Source organism: Desmodus rotundus, chromosome 5, assembly GCF_022682495.2.
Source record: "Desmodus rotundus isolate HL8 chromosome 5, HLdesRot8A.1, whole genome shotgun sequence".
NCBI lineage: Eukaryota > Metazoa > Chordata > Mammalia > Chiroptera > Phyllostomidae > Desmodus > Desmodus rotundus.
In genome coordinates, this window is record NC_071391.1 from 135,707,374 (window position 1) to 135,726,159 (window position 18,786).

At 44.6% G+C, this 18,786-nt stretch overlaps 1 long non-coding RNA gene across 2 annotated transcripts in view; it reads right to left on the bottom strand.

Annotated features, from left to right (window-relative positions):
- Nucleotides 1-9,129, bottom strand: part of LOC123478965 (uncharacterized) — an 89,845-nt gene extending 80,716 nt beyond the window's left edge. For both annotated transcript variants that reach the window (XR_008426969.1, XR_008426968.1), the window contains exon 1: nt 9,002-9,129. This is a non-coding gene — a long non-coding RNA (uncharacterized lncRNA). The remainder of the gene's footprint in view (nt 1-9,001) is intronic.
- Nucleotides 9,130-18,786: the final 9,657 nt, after the last annotated feature.

Below are 18,786 nucleotides of genomic sequence, written 5' to 3' on the forward strand. Positions count from 1 at the left end.
TGGTTTTTTTTTTTTTTTTTTTTTTTTTAATAAGCCAGGGGCCATTGAAAGAAAATAGAGCCTCCTATCCAGGTGTCCCTGCTTGGCAAAATAATGGACGCAGATTGATGTGATCTGCAGGTAAAGGACATTAACATCCTCAGACCTCTGGCAGGCACACCGCCAGGCTAGCTCCAGGGAGGCCTTGAAGAGCAGAGCAAGACTCACTCACACCCCCCAGACATCTCTAGATAAGGGCTTTTATTCTGGGCCTGGGCTGGAAGGCAGGTGCTCCTCCCCCTCAATGCAGAAGGAGCAAGGAGTTGAATGGGCGTGCAAGATGGACTGCCTGCATTATTGATTTAAGACGGCCAGCTGACGGTACACTGTGCCTCCTTTTATTTATTTCCACAAGGTACATCTTTCTCTAAACTGAATTGTCTTTGATTTAAAAGCCAGGGTGTCTTCCCCCACCCCACTCCCCCACAAAGAAACTGAATCCCATCTCAACACAGCTGCTCAAAGGCAGCCTGGTGACTGTTACCTACTGAGGCGAGCTTTTGTGCTGCCAACACGAAGACCAGGCCCGCACTGGGAACATAATTTTTGATCATCCCTGTTTAAATACGCTGCGTGTCAATCAGAGAAGTTTGAAGAACATTATAATTGCAAAACATATCCCCGCTCTATAATCAGTATTGTTTGTTGCAGTGGCCCGAATGGTGATAACAGTTTCAATATGTAATCCGTGGAACTTACAAACACCCATTTCACATGTGCATTTAGGAAAAACATTGGGAAGAACAAGTGAAAGGGACCACACCAGTCAGTGGCATGTTTTGAGGCTTGGTTATCATCCTCCCTTCTATGGCAACAGTGATGGTTTGGCATCCATGAAATGTCCCCTAGCCTGGGTGACATTTTGTAGCCAAAACCCCCTGGCCTGGAATACTGGGTCAGGACTCACTGGGCTCATTAAATGATTGACTATGGCCTCAATTTTACCTTCACCATGTGTGGGATCTTGCAGGACTCCATGTGAGCCAGGCATGCTCCCACGGTCACCTTCAAGCTCTGTGTCTGTGTGTCTGTATGTCTGTGTGTCTGTGTCTGTGTGTTCTCAAGAGGCAAGAGCAAGACACCCACTGAGACACCTAGATGGGAGAGGTAGAAGTAAGTAAGCTATTCCAGCTAGGGACTTCTCGTTCCCTTTGAAAGTCTTTCACCCTCAAAGAGGCAGACTGGGTATGAATTTTAAAAGAGGTCCCCAATATACCCTCAGCTTTCCCTTTACTTTGAAAGCTGATTAGTAAACCTACCCTTCTAACATATCCTACCCCTGGGCAGCTTCCTTCAGACCCACCTCTCACAGGGCCCCCTCTCACAGGGTCCCCTCACAGATGATCTCAACAGGATCATCTGCCAGCATTCCTGGAGAATGGACTGGACAGAAGCGGCTGCCATCCTGGGGTCCCTCATGAGCCATCAGAGAAAGGGAAATTTCCGGGGAGAGACAGAGTCTGCCTCCTCTGGCTTCCTTATACATATATGATCATGCCCACACTTTCTAGGCTGCCATCCCATACTGCCCACCATCTGGCCCCAACCTTGAAGTTCGGCCTCCCTCTAGAACCCTCTTATTCACAACAGCCATGTCCCAATGGGAATTCCTGCCCACCCCTCTTTTCTGCTGCCCCTTCTGCCCTGAGAGCACTCCCCAGCCTCCTGCTCCACCAATCTAGATCCTCCCAGGTCCCCTCCATATCTACCCACCTCCAGCGCTCCACCACCAGGTCTGACTCTCAGGATCTCCTCTTTGACACTTTGTAGATGCATTCCCCAATAGAGTTACAGAATTTCACAGTAAAATACAGTTTCACCCATCACCTATTGCAGCACCCGTCAGTTCTTCAGTTGAAGAATCCAAAATGTAGACTCAGGTTTCCCAACCCACAGACCAGTGATCTTGCCCTCGGCCATGCAAATTAATAAACTTCTGGACAGAAAGGTTCCAGCAGGCTGCCTCCCCACGTTCTCTCCTGAGGTTCCCATGACAGCCTCCCCTGCAGAGGAGTCTGAAAGAGCTGGTGGGTGCAATCCCTGCTACCATATTGACTAAGGTTGATTAAGGTTGTTCTGAAGCTGTAAGTTCTCTTTTTATTATTTCCGCAGTGAAAATTTTTCTTCAGAGTAAATTACCTATCATTTAAAAGCCAGCTTGTCCTCATTCCCCCTTTATTCTTTTTACCTGCTTCCCTTCCCCTCCTTCTGAATCCTTTCTTTGTCAAGGCAACAGATGCCTTCCTTAATTGCCCGTGTCTCTTCCCAATTGTCACACCACAAGTTCTAGTCCAAGATACCAAGTTCTGGATCATGTTCCCAGGAAAGACAGATAAAACCAAATGCTGGGAGAGGAGCTGCAGAGGGAAGGCAAGCAGGAACCCTGCTCCTCTCTGAGTCCTGGTACTTCCTTACTCACCAGCCTGCACCGCATCCCCTGCTCTGGGGAGTCCACAGTGGCCCTCATTTCTTCTCAAGTCTAACATTAACTCTATCAAACTCTCAGAATTAGGAATCACATTTTCTTTTCTTTTGAACAAGGCCAGGAAGTGGCCCCCGTAACTTGTTAGAGAGGTCATATGAGAACACATAAGTAGGTATGCAGTGTGTGTTCAGTTCAGGGGTTACATCGGCTTGGGGTGGGCAGGGAAAGCTTCATGGAAGAAAGAGGATTTAAAATGGGCCTTAAAAGGCATTGGAACCCAATGTTCTGAGTAGGGGACATGAGGAGACAAAGTCACAGGAGTGAGATCCAACATGGCAGGAAGCAATTAAGGAGGACTGAGTATGAACGACAAATGCTCTTCAAAAGTAGCACCTACAGATGTCTGCCAGTGATGCAGTCAAGGGTTTTCCAACCATCACTTGGGTGAGTGGAAGAAAAGGAGGGTGCTGGGCAGGAAGAGAAGGATGGAAGGTGGAAAGACCTCTGGGCGGCCAAAGCAACCCAATGTTACTCCTGAGGCCCCAGCCAACGGCAGAGGCCTATTGGAAAGCTGCTGCTGAGTGTCGGAAAGGGCCCTGGGGACATTTTCCCTGCCTGTGTCACCCTCTCCGCCAGCACCCGCCACAGAAGGGATAATGAAATATTAATTCTATCTGATCTGGGGCCACCCAGGCAGGATCATGTCACATGATACTTTAATGACCACAGTTCAGGCAACATAGCCTGGCTGTGAAGGAGGAACTCCTCTCCCGGCCCAAATCCAAAAGGTGCTCATGTTACAGGAGGGAACAGGAAGTGGGGCTCAGAAACTGAGTGTAGGACCCCATGAAGGTTCCAGGGCCCCTGGGAGCCTTCCTGTCCATGCAGGATAGAAAGGCATCCACCACTTTCCATCTTGTTCCTTGTCGATGCTAAAGTGAGCTGTTCTTCAGCATACAGTGTCACCCCAGAACTAATAAAATGTGAAAGTCTAATTGTATTAGCAATTTCCCATCATATTCTATTAATATGTATCATATTGGTATCCATTTTCACTAATGTGACATGAAAGGCAGTAATGTGATTACTTTTTTAGTGAAAACAAATGCTAATGTAATTAAACATTGACCACATAGGCGGAGAGATATGACAACCAGCAGGTATTTGGGACTTCCTCTAGAAAAAAGAAAGGAGATGGAAGAAGAGAGAGGCGTCAACCAGAACTGGGCAAAAATATTTTAAGTTTGCCATGGAAATTCATGGTCAAAACCTGCTAACAAAAGAGCTTTCTCTAGGGCAACACCTGGCACACTGTAGGTTATGGAGGTAGGACATGATTGTTGACATCAGAGAGATCAGCTCATGTTCTGGAATTTTCTAGCTGGGAAACGAGGGGCAAGTTAATTTCTTTAAGCCTAGTTTCAGCATTTCAATAAATGCAATAATCACAGCACCAAACTCAGAAGTTCTCATTAGAATTAAAAGACATGATGCTTGTAAAGGACTTAGCACAGAGTCTGCCATGTAGTAGATGCTCACTAAATATTAAAAATTCTTGTTGTGGCAAACCTAGATACTGAATATTATAAAGCTTTTTGTCCAATAATGTTAGTTCATGTTCAGCATGGTGGCGTATGCCTTTGTTGTCCTGGAATAATCTATCTCTTTTGGAAATACTATACTCAAACTACAAGAAAAGAAAACATGAAAATGAAAAATAAACCTAACCACAAAACCCTTCTGAATGCTGTTCACTGCTGAGCTAACAATGATTGAGATTTTGTGCTCAAATTTCCAAACAAATCAAGTACCATTTTGAATCCAGACTGAGTACTGTTTTGAAGTGTAAAAAGTATTGGTATTATTGTTACTGTTTTCATCTAGTCCTTTGTCACTTCTTCTTGCCTAGCTCAGAAGTGAAAACCCAAAAGCCCTTTTCTGTGCTCACCAGGAAACAATGGAGGTATTTACCTAGAGATTTAGCCATTGCCAAGGACACAAAGGATGTGAACTGACCACCAAGTACCGCTGACCGAGGCTCCTAACCAGCTGAGCAGTAGGTACTCCAAGTGAGATGCAGCAGGGGGACCTTTGAAAGGCAGTTCCCAACCGTGCTCCTGGAGGAGGAGGGCCAGAGACAAGGGAGAGGCCCAGAGGGCTTCTTGGGATTGTTTCCCAGCAGGATCAGCACAAGACAGTATAGGTTCTGGCTACCAGAGGCTACCTGAGCAATTTCTGCCCAGAGTGGCCCCAGATCATTTCCAAGTTCACTTCTGACTGCAAGAGCCTCTAGCTCTACAACACTCCCCTGAGAGAACCAAACCACTTAGCCATCAACTTTGACCTCTAACAGCTAAAAGCTCTTCCATCATCCAGCATCCCTAAAACAGAACTTTCCCTTGGATATTGGAAAGTGTATCTATGAAAGGAGAACAGGATTATCCAAGGTACCTGGTGTCCTTCAATGCCAGGACACAGCAAAAATTCCATATTCTACATCAGGCTTCCATACACTTGTAGCTTTACAATAATTTAAAATGACACTTAACTGGTCTTTACATAAATGAAGTTATATACTAAGCACTATGCTCAGCATTTTATGTACAACTGATATCAACCCTCTGAGAGAGGTCCTATTATCCCACATACAGGGTCTGGCAAAAATAATGCCCCTCTTTTATTACAAAATCTTTTATTACAAAATCATAAGCATGTAATTCTGTAACATAGCAATATCACACTCAAGCACACCATATGACATTTTAGGTGAAATCTGCAAATTAAAACTATGAGTTATTATACCCATGTTATTACCCTACCAACCACACTCAAGCAGGCCTTACTTCTGCTGGACCCTGTATAAAGAAGGAAGCTGAGATTCAGAAACATTAACTGACTTGTCAAAGACCAACAGCCAGTAAGAAGCAGAAGAAAAAACTGAATGCAGTCTGAACCTAAATCCAGTATTCTTCTCCAGAGATAACCACCTGCCTTTGTGGGGAAATGCCTTTTCTGGCCAAAGCTCCTAGAAGCTCACTGAGGGCAGGAATTGCCTTTCATTAAATCCAATGAAATTAGGAGCTCTGATCCCTGCCTCCACCTCTCACGAACTCTGAATGTGAGCTGTTATTTGACCTCTATGAGCAGGGCAGCCATGTCATTTATAGTCCAGACCAGGAAGCATCTGAGACTGAAAAGGAGAACTAATCAATCAGACAGGATATTGGGACAACAAACATGCCAGGACAGTACTAAGGACATGGAGACATGTGTTTCTTCAGAGCCTCAAACACATTTGCAAAACAAGGAGGTTGGATGAAACCTCAAGTTCAACTCCAGGACTGAAAACTTGGAATCCTAAGTATCGTGGGGCGGGGTGGCAGAGAGGGGGTTGGTTTACTTATCTGGACAGAACCAGGAATACAAAATGGTAAATACGGGTCAATGAGTGCACAGAAAGGAAATGCAACAACAAGAGTGCATTTGTTTGTATATTGTTTCAATTCTGCAAAACACTACAAAACACATAGAAGAAAAGCCATCTCTAATCTCACTGACAATAGCTGTTTTTGGAATTTGGTGCATTTCTTTCCTGATCTGTACCTATGTTTAGACAACATAGCTTTATGTAAACACACATCTTTTTTTTAATCAAAAAGTGAGTGATCACAGTCTGCCTGTCGGCCTGCACTGGGCTTATTACCAAGTCAGGATACAAAGATTTACCTAATAAGGTAATAGCTACAAAATATTCTATCACATGGTTGAAACTGTATAGGTCACCCTTTCCCCTATTACTGGACATTTAAGTTGCAACCAACTATTTCACAAACCTACTATAAAGAATGTCAAAATACATATGTCCTTATGCAGATACAATACCCCTGTTACTATTTTATTCTTAGGTGCTGGATAACAGCATTTTAAACCCTGAGAAATCCAGCCAAAATCCCCACCAGAAAGGCTGTGCCAATTACCCATTGCCACCACACTACATGAGTACACCATTTCCCTGCTCGCTTGCCAGCATCAAACTGTTTTCATTTTTGCAGATCTCCTAGGTAAAAAGAAAAATGTATGTTTAACATTTGTTTAATAACTGGGGAGGCTGTGTATCTTTTCAAATGGCCACCAGCCATTAGTATATACAATTTTCAGTAGATTGCCTGTTCAAACTTTTGCCCATTTTCTAGGGATTGTTTTTTGCTTGCTGCTTTCTAAGACCTCTTTGTATATTAAGAATATTAATCCTTTATATGTGATGCATATATCTTGTCCTAGTTGGTCATCTGTCTTATAAATTTGTTCGTATTATCTTTTGTCTTTTATGTTTCCATTCTCTTCTCTCTAAGGCCTCTAGGGTTCCTGTCTTCCTCTGACAGGCATTCTACTCCCCCCAAGTTTATTAGAATATTATCCACAGGGGTCGCTCCAGAATCGAGTCCCCTGGAGTCATACAGAAAGAGTGCCGGATTGGAGCTAGGCCTCACCTGCCCTACAGGATTGCTGGGCAACACTAGGGGGGTCATGTGCAACAAGGTAGCCCCTGATTTTCTCCCTCAAAGCCCCGAAGAGTAGACAAGAGTGGGAACCAAGTATGGGAAATGAGCTCAGAATTCCGGTGAACGGAAAAGAGTTCTGAGAAACCCTATATTTCATCTTAAGAATATAATAGAATTTTGTTGTCTACTCCATAATATATTGATTTTTTTGCTTTAAAACTAATATTTTGAGTACCAACTATATTATTTAACTCCCCTTCCTTAAAATCATCCACCAGGTTAACTGGGCAGCACTGGGTACCTTCAGCAGTAACGGAACCGCAGTTTGAGGCACTTTTAACATGGTAATTAAAGTTAGACCAAAGCAGAGAAGAGGGGCAGTGTGCAGCTGACAAGTTCTACAGGTTGGGAAACTTAAAGCTACTTTCAGGACCTGTTGTCATGGGAATCCGACCTCAGTGCCAAACCAGATGGCAGGATAGGGTCTGGCCTTCCAGAACCGCTTTGTTGATGCCTCCCTTCCCTCCCCGCTCCTGCCCTTCTTTCACATAGGTGTCCTAGCCCCTTTTCCTTCCTCCCACTCACCCCAACCTTTCCTCGCCATCCCCAGACTCCTTGAGTTGCCCCACAATTTCCCAGCATATTCTTGAATGGGGCTGCTCTATTCCTGCCTACTTTGGAGCCACAGATCACAGACCTGCAACCAGCCATCCAAAAGGGTGGGCAAGCAAAGATCTCCTCTCCTGAAGGAGTAAACGAAGAATGTGGCATCTTCCACTAGGACAGGCGCTGCAGCAGAGCTCTGAGTGCAGACACTGCACGGACTGCTCAGGGGCAGTTAGTTACCCTCAGTTTACTAAGAACTAAAATGGGGCAAAAAATAGAACTACTTCGTAGGGCTCTTCAGAAAATTAAATGTTAAAATAAAGTCCTTCAAAGAGTATTTGTCACAAAGTAAGCACGCATCAAACGTTAGCTCTTGTCCCTATCATAGCACCATATGTTAGTGCTCAGTCAGACAGCCAATGAATGGTTCCTGTGCCACTACTTCCAGCCGTAAGAACAAGCAATCCCCTCCCAGGTGTCCCAAAGCAAGAAGGGACTGGGACTGAAGAGGGGGCAGAGTATGGTGTTAGCCAAGCAGACAAGTTTAGGTAAGTAACCCACTTGCCAGTCATGTGGCACTTGCATTCTAGGCTGTTCCAAAAAAGATCTGCAGGAAATCTGTGTCTTGGCTTGTGTCACTTCCAGCAAAAAGATTTAGAAGAGAAGCAGCAGCAGTCTCTGGAGGCCTGATATTTCAGACGAATTTACCTGGTGCTAAGTTCAGACCTTCTCAGAGTCTTCCATTCCATCTCTTGGGCTGATTCTGAAGTAGGGCTGCCCCACGCTTTGTACTCGCTCCCTCCAGTTCTGAAGCAGCGCTGCAATCTGCCTCTGCGGCACCGTTTTCATTCCAGCTGCCCGTGGGGTCCTATTCCCAGCACAGCCCTACCTCTTGCTAAATGACAAAAGATCAAAGCTTCCGTAAAGCCACAAGGAGAGGGAAAGAGAGATCAGGTTATCTGGGCCTTTCACTACACACAAACGCAGGCCTGTGTGCACTCACTTGTGCGCACGCGTGCGCACACACGCACACCTCTGCCAGATTATAAATTGCAAAGCCAAGCAAGCCATAAACTCTTACGAGGGACAGGGGGTATTGGGGGGAAGCCATGCCAGAGAGATAACAACAACAATGTCAAATCTCAGACATGAGCAGGTTTGTGTGGGGCAGCGGGGCTCCAGACCAAGGGTTTGGGATGGAAAAGCTGACAGGCCCTTAGAACTAAAGCAGCTCGACGGGTGCCACTATAATAAATCAAAATCAGTTATGTAAAGTGTAAAATTATCATTTGGAAATCACTCTCTCTGAATAATTCAATCATTGACTTTCACATCAAACAACCATTTCAACCACCCACACACACAGTTCAGTCTCACACTGGTCTTAAACTCTCTTTAATTATCTGCATTAACCTATCACATTACTTACTATTTTATTCCTATTTCATCCTGGGGGAGGGGCCAGTGATTATGATAAATCACAATGAATGAGAAGACTTTCAGCTGTCCTTCCACATGATTCCAGAGTTCCCTTGATCTGATGGTGACAGGTCTGCCTTTGTCCCAGGAAGGGACAAGGACAGATAAGCAGCCTCCCTTTTGACAACTGCATTACGGATGCCAGCCAGGACAAAAAGGCCAAAGAACCCAGCTCTGCAGCTATGCCTGGCCATCTCCCATGCCTATATCCCAGGCTGAGCAGAGATGTCTACCTGCCCCTCTGTCTGGTGAGTGGAATATTTAGGCTCATGTAAACAAGTTTACCAACAGACTACTTCTCATATATCCCACTGAAGAGCAATTACCCTAAAATAATAATAATTTTGAAAACACACTCATGCCTAAAGCTAACTACTTACCCCCTCAAAGAATAGCTTACTGAACCACAGAAGGTGAGTTTCCTATCATATTTTTGGAGGGTGGGGCAGGGGGGCTCTGGCCCTTGCCTTAATGATCCCCACAAAATGGGGGTACACAAGAATGGATGTTAGGTGAAATATTTCATTTGGGGAAAAGGGATTTCCTTCATCGCTGGCTGGGGGTCCACCTTCCTAGTTCTGTGTATCCGGTAGATGTCCCCTACCTCCACCTGCCACTCCCTCCCTCCTCCTCACCTTTTAGATATTCTGATTTCCATATATTCACTAGTGAAGGAATTACATAAAAAACAAGATAAAGGTGTTTCTGTACAGATGCCTGATGCAACATGCTATAAGAGCGAAAGAAGAAAACCACCTAAATATTGACCACAATGCGTAGGCTAAACTGTGGCACATTCATTCAATGGGACGCATTCCAACCACTGAAGGTTACGCAGCATGTACCAGTAAGCAAAGGAAAGCTGCCATTAAGAGAAGAAAGAGAAATCAGGTGAATATGCGAAAGCATGTGAACATGTTTGATTCTATTTTTTAATATGTAAGAAGAAGGAATAAATTAGGTTATATTCAAAATTCTAATACTGGTTATATCTGTCTGTCGGGGTAGTGTTATTACAGGTGATGCTTATTTACCATGTTCTACTTTATTTGTATCTGCATTTTCTAATCAGTCCACAAAGGAGCAGATTAACTGAGTGGTCAAGAGCATGGACCTGAAGCCAGTCTTCCTGGAATAAAATCTAGTTCTGCCACTTTGGGGTGGGGCCTCGGGTAAGTTACTTAACATTCCAGTACCTCAGTCTCTTTCTCTGTGAAATGGGAAAATGGTGGTACTGGCCTCTCAGGATCACCGTGAGGAACAGTTGGGTTCATCTTGTGGAGTGCTTAGACCCGTGGCTGGCACACAGTAAACACTATGCAAGTGTTAGCTGGGACTAATAAGATAATCATATATTTCTTCCATAATTAAAAAAAAAAACCTGGAGGCCGCAAACCAGCTGTCGGATTTCAGGCACATCCTTATCTCCTGGCATGAGTTTCCTCCGTAGTGAAATGAGTGAAAATGAGTGAAATGGAGAGATGACCTCCAGGACCCATCCCCATTCTGTGATGGCATAATTCAACGGGGATGCTTCTAGTGGGCCCTGAGTGCAGCACAGAGGGTAAAGGGGACACTTCAAAGCAGGCTGCAACGGGGGCTGGTGGGAAGAGGGGGTGATGGGGCCCCCGGGAGAGATGAGAGCAAGCATGTGTGCCGGGCTGGGGGAGGGGGAGACTGCGAGAACGACAGCCAAGGCGAGCTGCCTCTATATTCAACTGTGTGATTAAGTGACTGGCTTCTCTTTTTCACAAAGCCAGACTCCAGCTCAAAGAACCTCAGGGACTATTTTAAAGAAAACTTATTCCTTTGTTTTTAATTGTAATTAAGTAGGTATTTTATAATTTTTAAATGGTGCAATTTACATGTCACTTCCATGATGCGCTGGGTACCCTTCACCGGAGGGAAAGAACGTAAGTTTAAGAGGACTGCTGTGTATTATTTTGTGATTAGCAAAGGGCATTTATGCAATTGTGAACAGACTGGAGATACTGGGATATTTCAAGACTTCATTAAACATGCCAGAACCTTAACAAATTTACATGGAGCCAAAGTTTATTCATGTTAAGATTTCATTCATCCTTCTTCCCATACTTTGACAAAATGTTTAAGTTACTTTCTCATTTTATTTGTCTACTGAGTTCCCTAAGTTAGGGAAATTAGTATTGTGTGTGCGGTTTGATTTAATTAGCAATTGGGGAAATCGGCCTGGCATGTTTCATGGAAGCTTGGGGAAATTGTCAATTAGCATTGTGTTAATTGGTGTCTGCCGTCCTTTCTTTTTAGTTTTTAACCCCTTTTACCTTGTTCCCTCTTTCAGTATGTAAAATCTGGCGGTTTATTATTCTTTAAATAAAGGATTAATTGCCTGAATTCCTGCCTCTGCTCCGTGTCCTTTTTCTCCCTGAGCAGATGGGGAGTTGGGCAGGCCCGGGGCGGCGGCCTTGTTTCTTTCAGACCCCGGCCCTCCCTGGCACAGAAGGAAGCACTCTCTGCTGCACTGCCCTGTGCCCAGCCTGAAGCTTCCTCTCTGTTGTCCTCAGTGCCCGGTGGACCCTCTCTGTCCACAATCACTGAAGACCCCGCCTGGCTCTCAGGAGACCTCCCACTGCTTGTTTTTTCTAGAGTCTGTGGCTGACACACCAGATTTGAACAGTTCACCATCATCTGGCCCAATCAATGCCCTCCTAGAAGGCAGGTGGGGAGTCTCTCCAAAAGCAGGAAGGAAGCTAAATTTAAGTGCCTCCAGGGAACCAGGCTCTTTTAATCTCGCTGCATTTCCAAAAGGTAGGTTTATACTAAAAAGGCTTAGATTCAGCTCCACTTGTGAGATGCAAGATGCGCCTTTGTCAATCCTGTTCAACAGTGGATTTCCAGAGCCCAGCCTTGGTGCTCACTGTGTGAGCATATTGGACCAGCAATATTGGAATCAGCTGGGAGCCTGATAGAAATGCAGAATCTGAGGCCCCAACAAGATCTAGTCAGTCTAGTCAGTCGGCATCTGCAGTTAACAAACTCCCCAGGTAACTGGCATCACATTAAATGTGAGAAGCACTGGCCTAGCACATTGTTTGGCCTGTGTTAAGCCAAAAACTTGACTCTGTGCTAGAGTGCTTGCTATACCCCGTTATCTGTTGTCTTCTTTTCCATAGTCATAGAAGTTGTGACTGTGCACTTAGCTGTCCAGATAAAGAATACATTTCCCAGACTCCTTTGCAGCTAGATTTTATTACCCAAGATTAAACACAAGGACCTACATCCAAGATTACTGTATCCAGCAAAGCTATCATTTAGAATGGAAGGGAAGATAAAGTGCTTCTCAGATAAGGTCAAGTTAAAGAAGTTCATCATCACCAAGCCCTTATTATATGAAATGTTAAAGGGAGTTACCTAAGAAAAAGAAGATAAAAAATAGGAACAGTAAAAATGACAGCAAACTCACAGTTATTAACGACCACACCTAAAACAAAAACAAGAGCAAACTAGGCAAACAACTAGAACAGGAACAGAACCATAGAGATGGAGATCACATGGAGGGTTGTCAATAGGGGAGTGGGAGGGGGAGAGGGGGGAAAGGTACAGAGAATAAGTAGCATAGATGATAGGTGGAAAATAGACAGGGGGAGGGTAAGAATAGTGTAGGAAATATAGAAGCCAAAGAACTTATAAGTATGACCCAAGGACATGAACTATAAGGGGGGGAATTTGGGAGGGAGGGGGTGGGCAGGATGGAGTGGAGTGAGGGGGGGGAATGGGACAACTGTAATAGCATAATCAATAAATATATTTAAAAAAATAATAATAATGTGACCAAGTTCTGGCCAATCAAATGTAAGTGAAAGTTTCCAATGGTAGCTTCCAGGACACTCCCTTAAGAGAGAACTAGCCTCCTACTCACCCTCACCCAACCTCACTCTTCTTCATCCATCCTACTGCTTAGAACCTGGATGTGAGGAATGTGAGGGCTAGAGCTCCATCTTGGATCATGAGGATGAGGGCTTTAATTTGGGGATGGCAAAGTAGAAATGTGGAAGGAGACTGGGCCCCTGGGGCCTTGACAGGGCAGAGCCTCCAACCTACTGCCTCCCCCAGGTTCTAAACCTTGTTTGAGCCACTTTTCTTCAGGATGGGGGTTAGGCTGTGGGTCCTGCCTGCATGGACAAATCTACTCCTGATCAATCCAGGATCCAACATCCATAGAACACACAGTGCCTCCTGAAGTGAAAGGAGGTAGGGTGTACACAGCAAGGACAGTGGGCAGAAGTTCCTTGAAAACAGGTTTCAGCTCAACACAATGCTTGCCCATAATTAAACTGTCTAGCTGTGAAGTGAACCGGCTACTCCACTGAGGTAGCAAACTTCCTGTCACTGAAAATATTCAAAAAATAGCTATAGGGCCATCTCCCTGTGCTTCCAAATGTTGCAGAGAACATTCACGCCCCGGGTGGAATATTGTTCACCTTTGAACTCTAACTTCTCTTCTCCAGGAAATTGTAGGAGGAAAAAAAAACCCACTCAGGGCCCAATGGATTTTACATCTTAGCATGCCCAATTCATTGAACCAAGTCAAAAACTTCTCTCTTAGTTTCTACTTCTGTACCTTATCACGGGAACTCTGTGTCATTTATTTATCCATTGCCTCTCAGTTTCACACAGGCCCTTCTACACTCTCCTCCTTACTACTGAGGGTGAGAGTCTGCAAATTACACTTCACGTCCTCTCCAGCAGCTCTGGGGAGGCACTAGTAAGAGATCAGAAGGTGTAAGAAAGAGAAAATCTTCTTGCTTTTTTCTAGGACACCAGAGGCAGTCCTGGCACTGGCTGGCAGTTGCCATAGTGGCAGTGGGATACAGTCATTTGGATTCCAGCCACCTGGGAGGGTGGCAGCAGCACCTCATCAGCAGCTCCCACAGCATAGCCACGGGCTCAGGTGCAGGCTTCAGTCCAGGGAAATTAGCACCTTCCTGATCTCTGCGTATTGCCTCTTCTTTCTTCTGCTCCTTCACATCTATGTACCTTCTCTCTTTTGCTCTTCTTTCCAATGCCTTTGCAACCAATTCTCAAGAGACTCTTGTTTTCCTGGCCAGACCCTGACTGATCCAATCACCAGCCCTGTGGGTCTCTCTTCTCCACTGAGGCAATCCTAGTGCATGCCAGAGGGGGATGCATATATGCGATTAGCACCTGGAATCGGCAGCACCCACTATCAGCCTTTCCTGCCCGGGCTGATTCCGGACCTGCCATTCATCAAACACCAGCAAGACCAGAGGGCTGTAGAGTCTTCAACTTAACACCTAACAATCACAGCTGATGAGGCCGCACTCCAAGACAGATCTATGGCTTCAATTTCTCACCAGTATTTTAGCTCCCCGGGCTAGCTGTCATGTCGCTGGTCTCATTGAGAGGACATTAAGGGACCCATTTTTCAGGACTTGGCTTATGCTAGCAGAACTCTATTTCCACGTGATATTTATCAACAAGAAACTCTCCAATGGTCTCCCACACCCCAGTCCCCTAGCAGATTTAACTACTAGACAGCACCCATTTTTTAAACTTTTATTGAATTTATTGGGGTAACATTGGTTAATAAAATTATATAGGTTTCAGGTGGACAATTCCACAATACATCATCTGTACGTTGTATTGTGTGTTCACCACCCAAGTCAAGTCTCCTTCCATCACCATTTATCCCCGCTTTACCCTCTTCTACCTCCACCCACCCCTTTCCCTCTGGTAATGACCATACTGCTGTCTGCGTCTATGATGTTTTCTTTTTCTCTGTTGGGTGAAAAAGGGAGACAGCACCTATTTATAAGTGAGTAAATGAAATCCTTCCCTTTGATAAGGAGAGCAGGAAACTTTTTTACGGGTTTTCTTCAAGAGCTCCCATGAGAGCAAGAATTCTAGAGAGGATCTCTCAGCCAGCCCTCCCTGCTCCAGCCTGAGTTCCAGAATAGGCTGGTTGGTTGGAGGGAGGGGTGTGATCAGAGAGCCAAGATGAAGAAGGTTGTGCATTTTTTACTCAACTCACTCCATCTCTCATTCCAGAAAATACACTATCAACAGAAATACAACCACTGCACCCTTAATTCAGTCCATTGGAATAGGATAACACATTTTGGTACATTTCTTTCATTCTTCTACATGCTTAAAAACTCTGATACAAGCTTATGTGGGACACAGCACAGGGTCCAGAATTAAATCCTAATGTGATCCCAGAATCTGAACTCACTAATCTCCTTTGGAGCGGGGGGTCGGTGTGGACTGCCTTTGAGAGAGACCAATTGAGAGAAATTTAGGGGACACTCAGTAAAATTAGGGTCTGCTATGTAACATGGACACGAATATTTAAAATATATTTATCACTTGTAGATGTGGCTTAGAACACATTTCAATAGTTCTGATGGAGAATCAGTGTGTATTTCGACAAGTCTCTCTTCATAACAGGGCCAGCCTCAGCGGGTTCTGGGTCCTGGCTCAGCCCACTGGTAGAGCATGTCACTGCCCATACCCGGGTCTCCAGAACACCCAGCTGCTGTCAGATGAGGACAGACAGGGTCTTTGGTGAGAGCCAATAACTGGAGCTCCTGGAGAGACCTGACTCACACCTGGATGCCACTGTTTATCTCCATGTAGCTCTCCCATCCCCCAAAGGGCTGACCACCAGGCCTCTGAGGGTACTAAGGGCTGGTGGGCAATAGAGAAGGCCACAAGTGGGCAATTTCCAGGGGCTCTCATTGGTAAACAACACTAAAAGTCTCCTTCACATGTTTTCCTACAAAGTCTCCTTCACATGTGTTCCTTTATTTCATTCAGTTTATACTCCTCGCCCCTCGCCTAAAAGTCTGTGTAGGTTGGGGGGACAAGACCATACATTAGACACAAGTAGCTCTAGAACTCCTGCATTGTAATCAGAGTAGTTGGTGAGTCAGTCTGTCTGTCTGTCTGTCTGTCTGTCTGTCTCTCTCTCTCTCTCTCATACACACACACATATACTATACAGTATATGAATTTATAGCATCTCTCTCTACATACACACACACTCACAACCAGAATATATTGTGTGTATATGTTTAAAGGGCAGAATGAGCACGAGGACCCAACAAAGACAGAAAAGAACATGGTTATAGAGAGGAGGACAATCACAATAAGTAATTCATAACCAGCATCCACTACATGCCAGGCACCTTGCTGGTGCCTCCATGTGTGAGGTCTCGGTATTTTTCAAATTTCTACTACCTGCACACAACCTTTACAGTTCTGGTAATATCCATATGCACTTACAGTATCATTTGCTAAATATTTTACTTTCAATCAATTTATTTATATGTCTATTATTTTCAGAGAAAAATCTCACAGCATCATAATGCAATCATGGGTTTAATGTGCTATTTTTTGGTAAAACACATTGAAATAAAATATATAACTATAATGTTCAATGAACTGTTCACCAAACATTATCTATAATGGTACCCATAGACTCATTTGAGGCAATACCACATCATAAAATTAGTTCTATTTTTTAAAGATTTTATTTATTTTTAGACAGAGGGGAAGGGAGGGAGAAAGAGAGGGAGAAAAATATCAATGTATGTTTGCTTCTCATGCACCTCCTGCTGGGGTCCTGGCCCGCAACCCAGGCTTGTGCCCTGACTGGGAATCAAATCGACAACCTTTTGGTTCACAGGCCAGCACTCAATCCACTGAGCCACACCAGCCAGGGCTAAAATTAATTCTTCACAACTCCATGCTATATTCCAACCGTCCCCATCATACACTGGGGCAATCAAGGCTCACGGAAGTTAAATAATGTGCCCAAACCTAGGGAGTACAGTCACAGGAGTCAATGGAGGAGACTTTTCAGAGGGAGGGAGTAGCCAAGAGTGTTTAATATCACAAAGAGGTCAAATTTAACCAAAAACACACAGGATCACTTTGGACTGGGAAAGTCACAAGCCCAGGTTATGAGATGAAGATTGGAAAGTTGGAAGCAAGGGTGTTAAGTGGGCATTTCAGGAACTTGGGAAGAGACAGACAGGAGGAATACAGAGTTCATATTCAGAACGTAATTGAATATAAATCCAATCATGTCCATAGTTGCTTCCCAACTCAAACCTCAAAAATGTGATTGTGTTCCCATTTCTCCCTGGTGAAAACAAGGTTAGCTGAGGGCAGTTGCAATCTGAAGTATAGAAAAGACATCTCAGACTCCCCAAGAAAGAATATCAAGTGTCAGGTGGAAGCTTGAGCCAGGTGGGAGTGAAAGCCCTAGAGGAAAACCACCCCCATGGCCCACTGGATCCATTCTCCCAACACAAGACAGCCCGCAGGGTGAGCTGTGAAAAGGAAAGGGAAGCTGAAGTGTCCTTTCTATACTTCCTGCTATGTGAACTCACAGCAGGAAGCTTTGGTTAGCTGTGAAGGTAGTCGTTTTGACCAGGGATTGCAGGTCAAGGGCTGTTTTCATCTTGACGGGAGGAGAGGGTAAACTTATCTTTTCTGACTCTTTCCAGCTCTAGATTCTACTTGTAAAAGCTTAACCATGAACTATATGGCCTACCCAAACTTGACACTATATCCACTCAGTCCTCTACTTCCCAGGGTTCACAACCCAACCAGGAAACTTGGGTGCCTAACACCTACTCAACAGAGTCAAAGCCTGCTTGTTTTTCAATAAATAACTAACCATTTACAGGTCGGCAATGCAAACCAACAGAGCACACATGGGATAGTTTCCTGGGAGACCTGGGAGCAGATCAGACTGGACGCCTGGGGGAAGGCTGGTCTGAGAATGAGATTGACCTTGGACAGCAGGGAACCGCAGGCTAGTGATGAGGGTACTTGCAAAATAATAGTTATAATAATAATAACAATAGAATGGTTGATGGCCATAACAAATATCTGCATACCACAAAGCACTTCAGGAGTAATTTCATACTCATTTTCTTTTTTATCCTTAAAGATTATTTCCAACTGGATGGGCTACAAGTACATTCTGCATGCTCAAATGCATCTATCTTCTCCTCAGCCCATCTTCCTTCTACTCTGTGCTGTTAAAGACATAAACACCCTCCCAAGCCCTGGCACACAAAGTCTGGGAACATCTGATTCAAACACCCCCTCGGGTTCTGTGGCTCCTTTCTGTGTAACACTTCACATCAAGATTTGTCTATCCATACATCACCAGCACACCAAGTCAGGCCTCTGGGACCTCTCTCCTGGACTGGAGCTGTCATTGCTCCTAACCGGCCTCTCCAACCTGGCCCATGGGGTCTCAATGCACAGCCAGGCGAGGGGCCACAGGACTCCCCTGCCCACACCACTGCCATGGCCTCAGCACGCTCAGCCCTGGAAGTCTCTTTCATCTCAACCCCCAGGACAAAATGTTGGTGCATCTTAATGTCACATTTAATACCTTGATGGTAGTGTACAGTCTTTCACCTGCAATTCCAAAACAGAAAAAGCTATAAAACTGGGGGGAAATGAAACTTATTTGTTGGTAAAACTCTTCATGAGGCTACTTAAAATTTGTATTTACCTCACTTAGAATATTCTCACATTTAACTACAAAATATTTATATATTTGACTATGGCACACTTTCCCAGCCCCCACTGGGGGTATTACAAGTGATATTCAATATGCACCATAATATCTCGCTAAAATCAGAAGAATTCTGTATTCCAAAGCACATATGGCCCAAAGTATTTTAGACAATGGATTTGAAGCCTGCACTA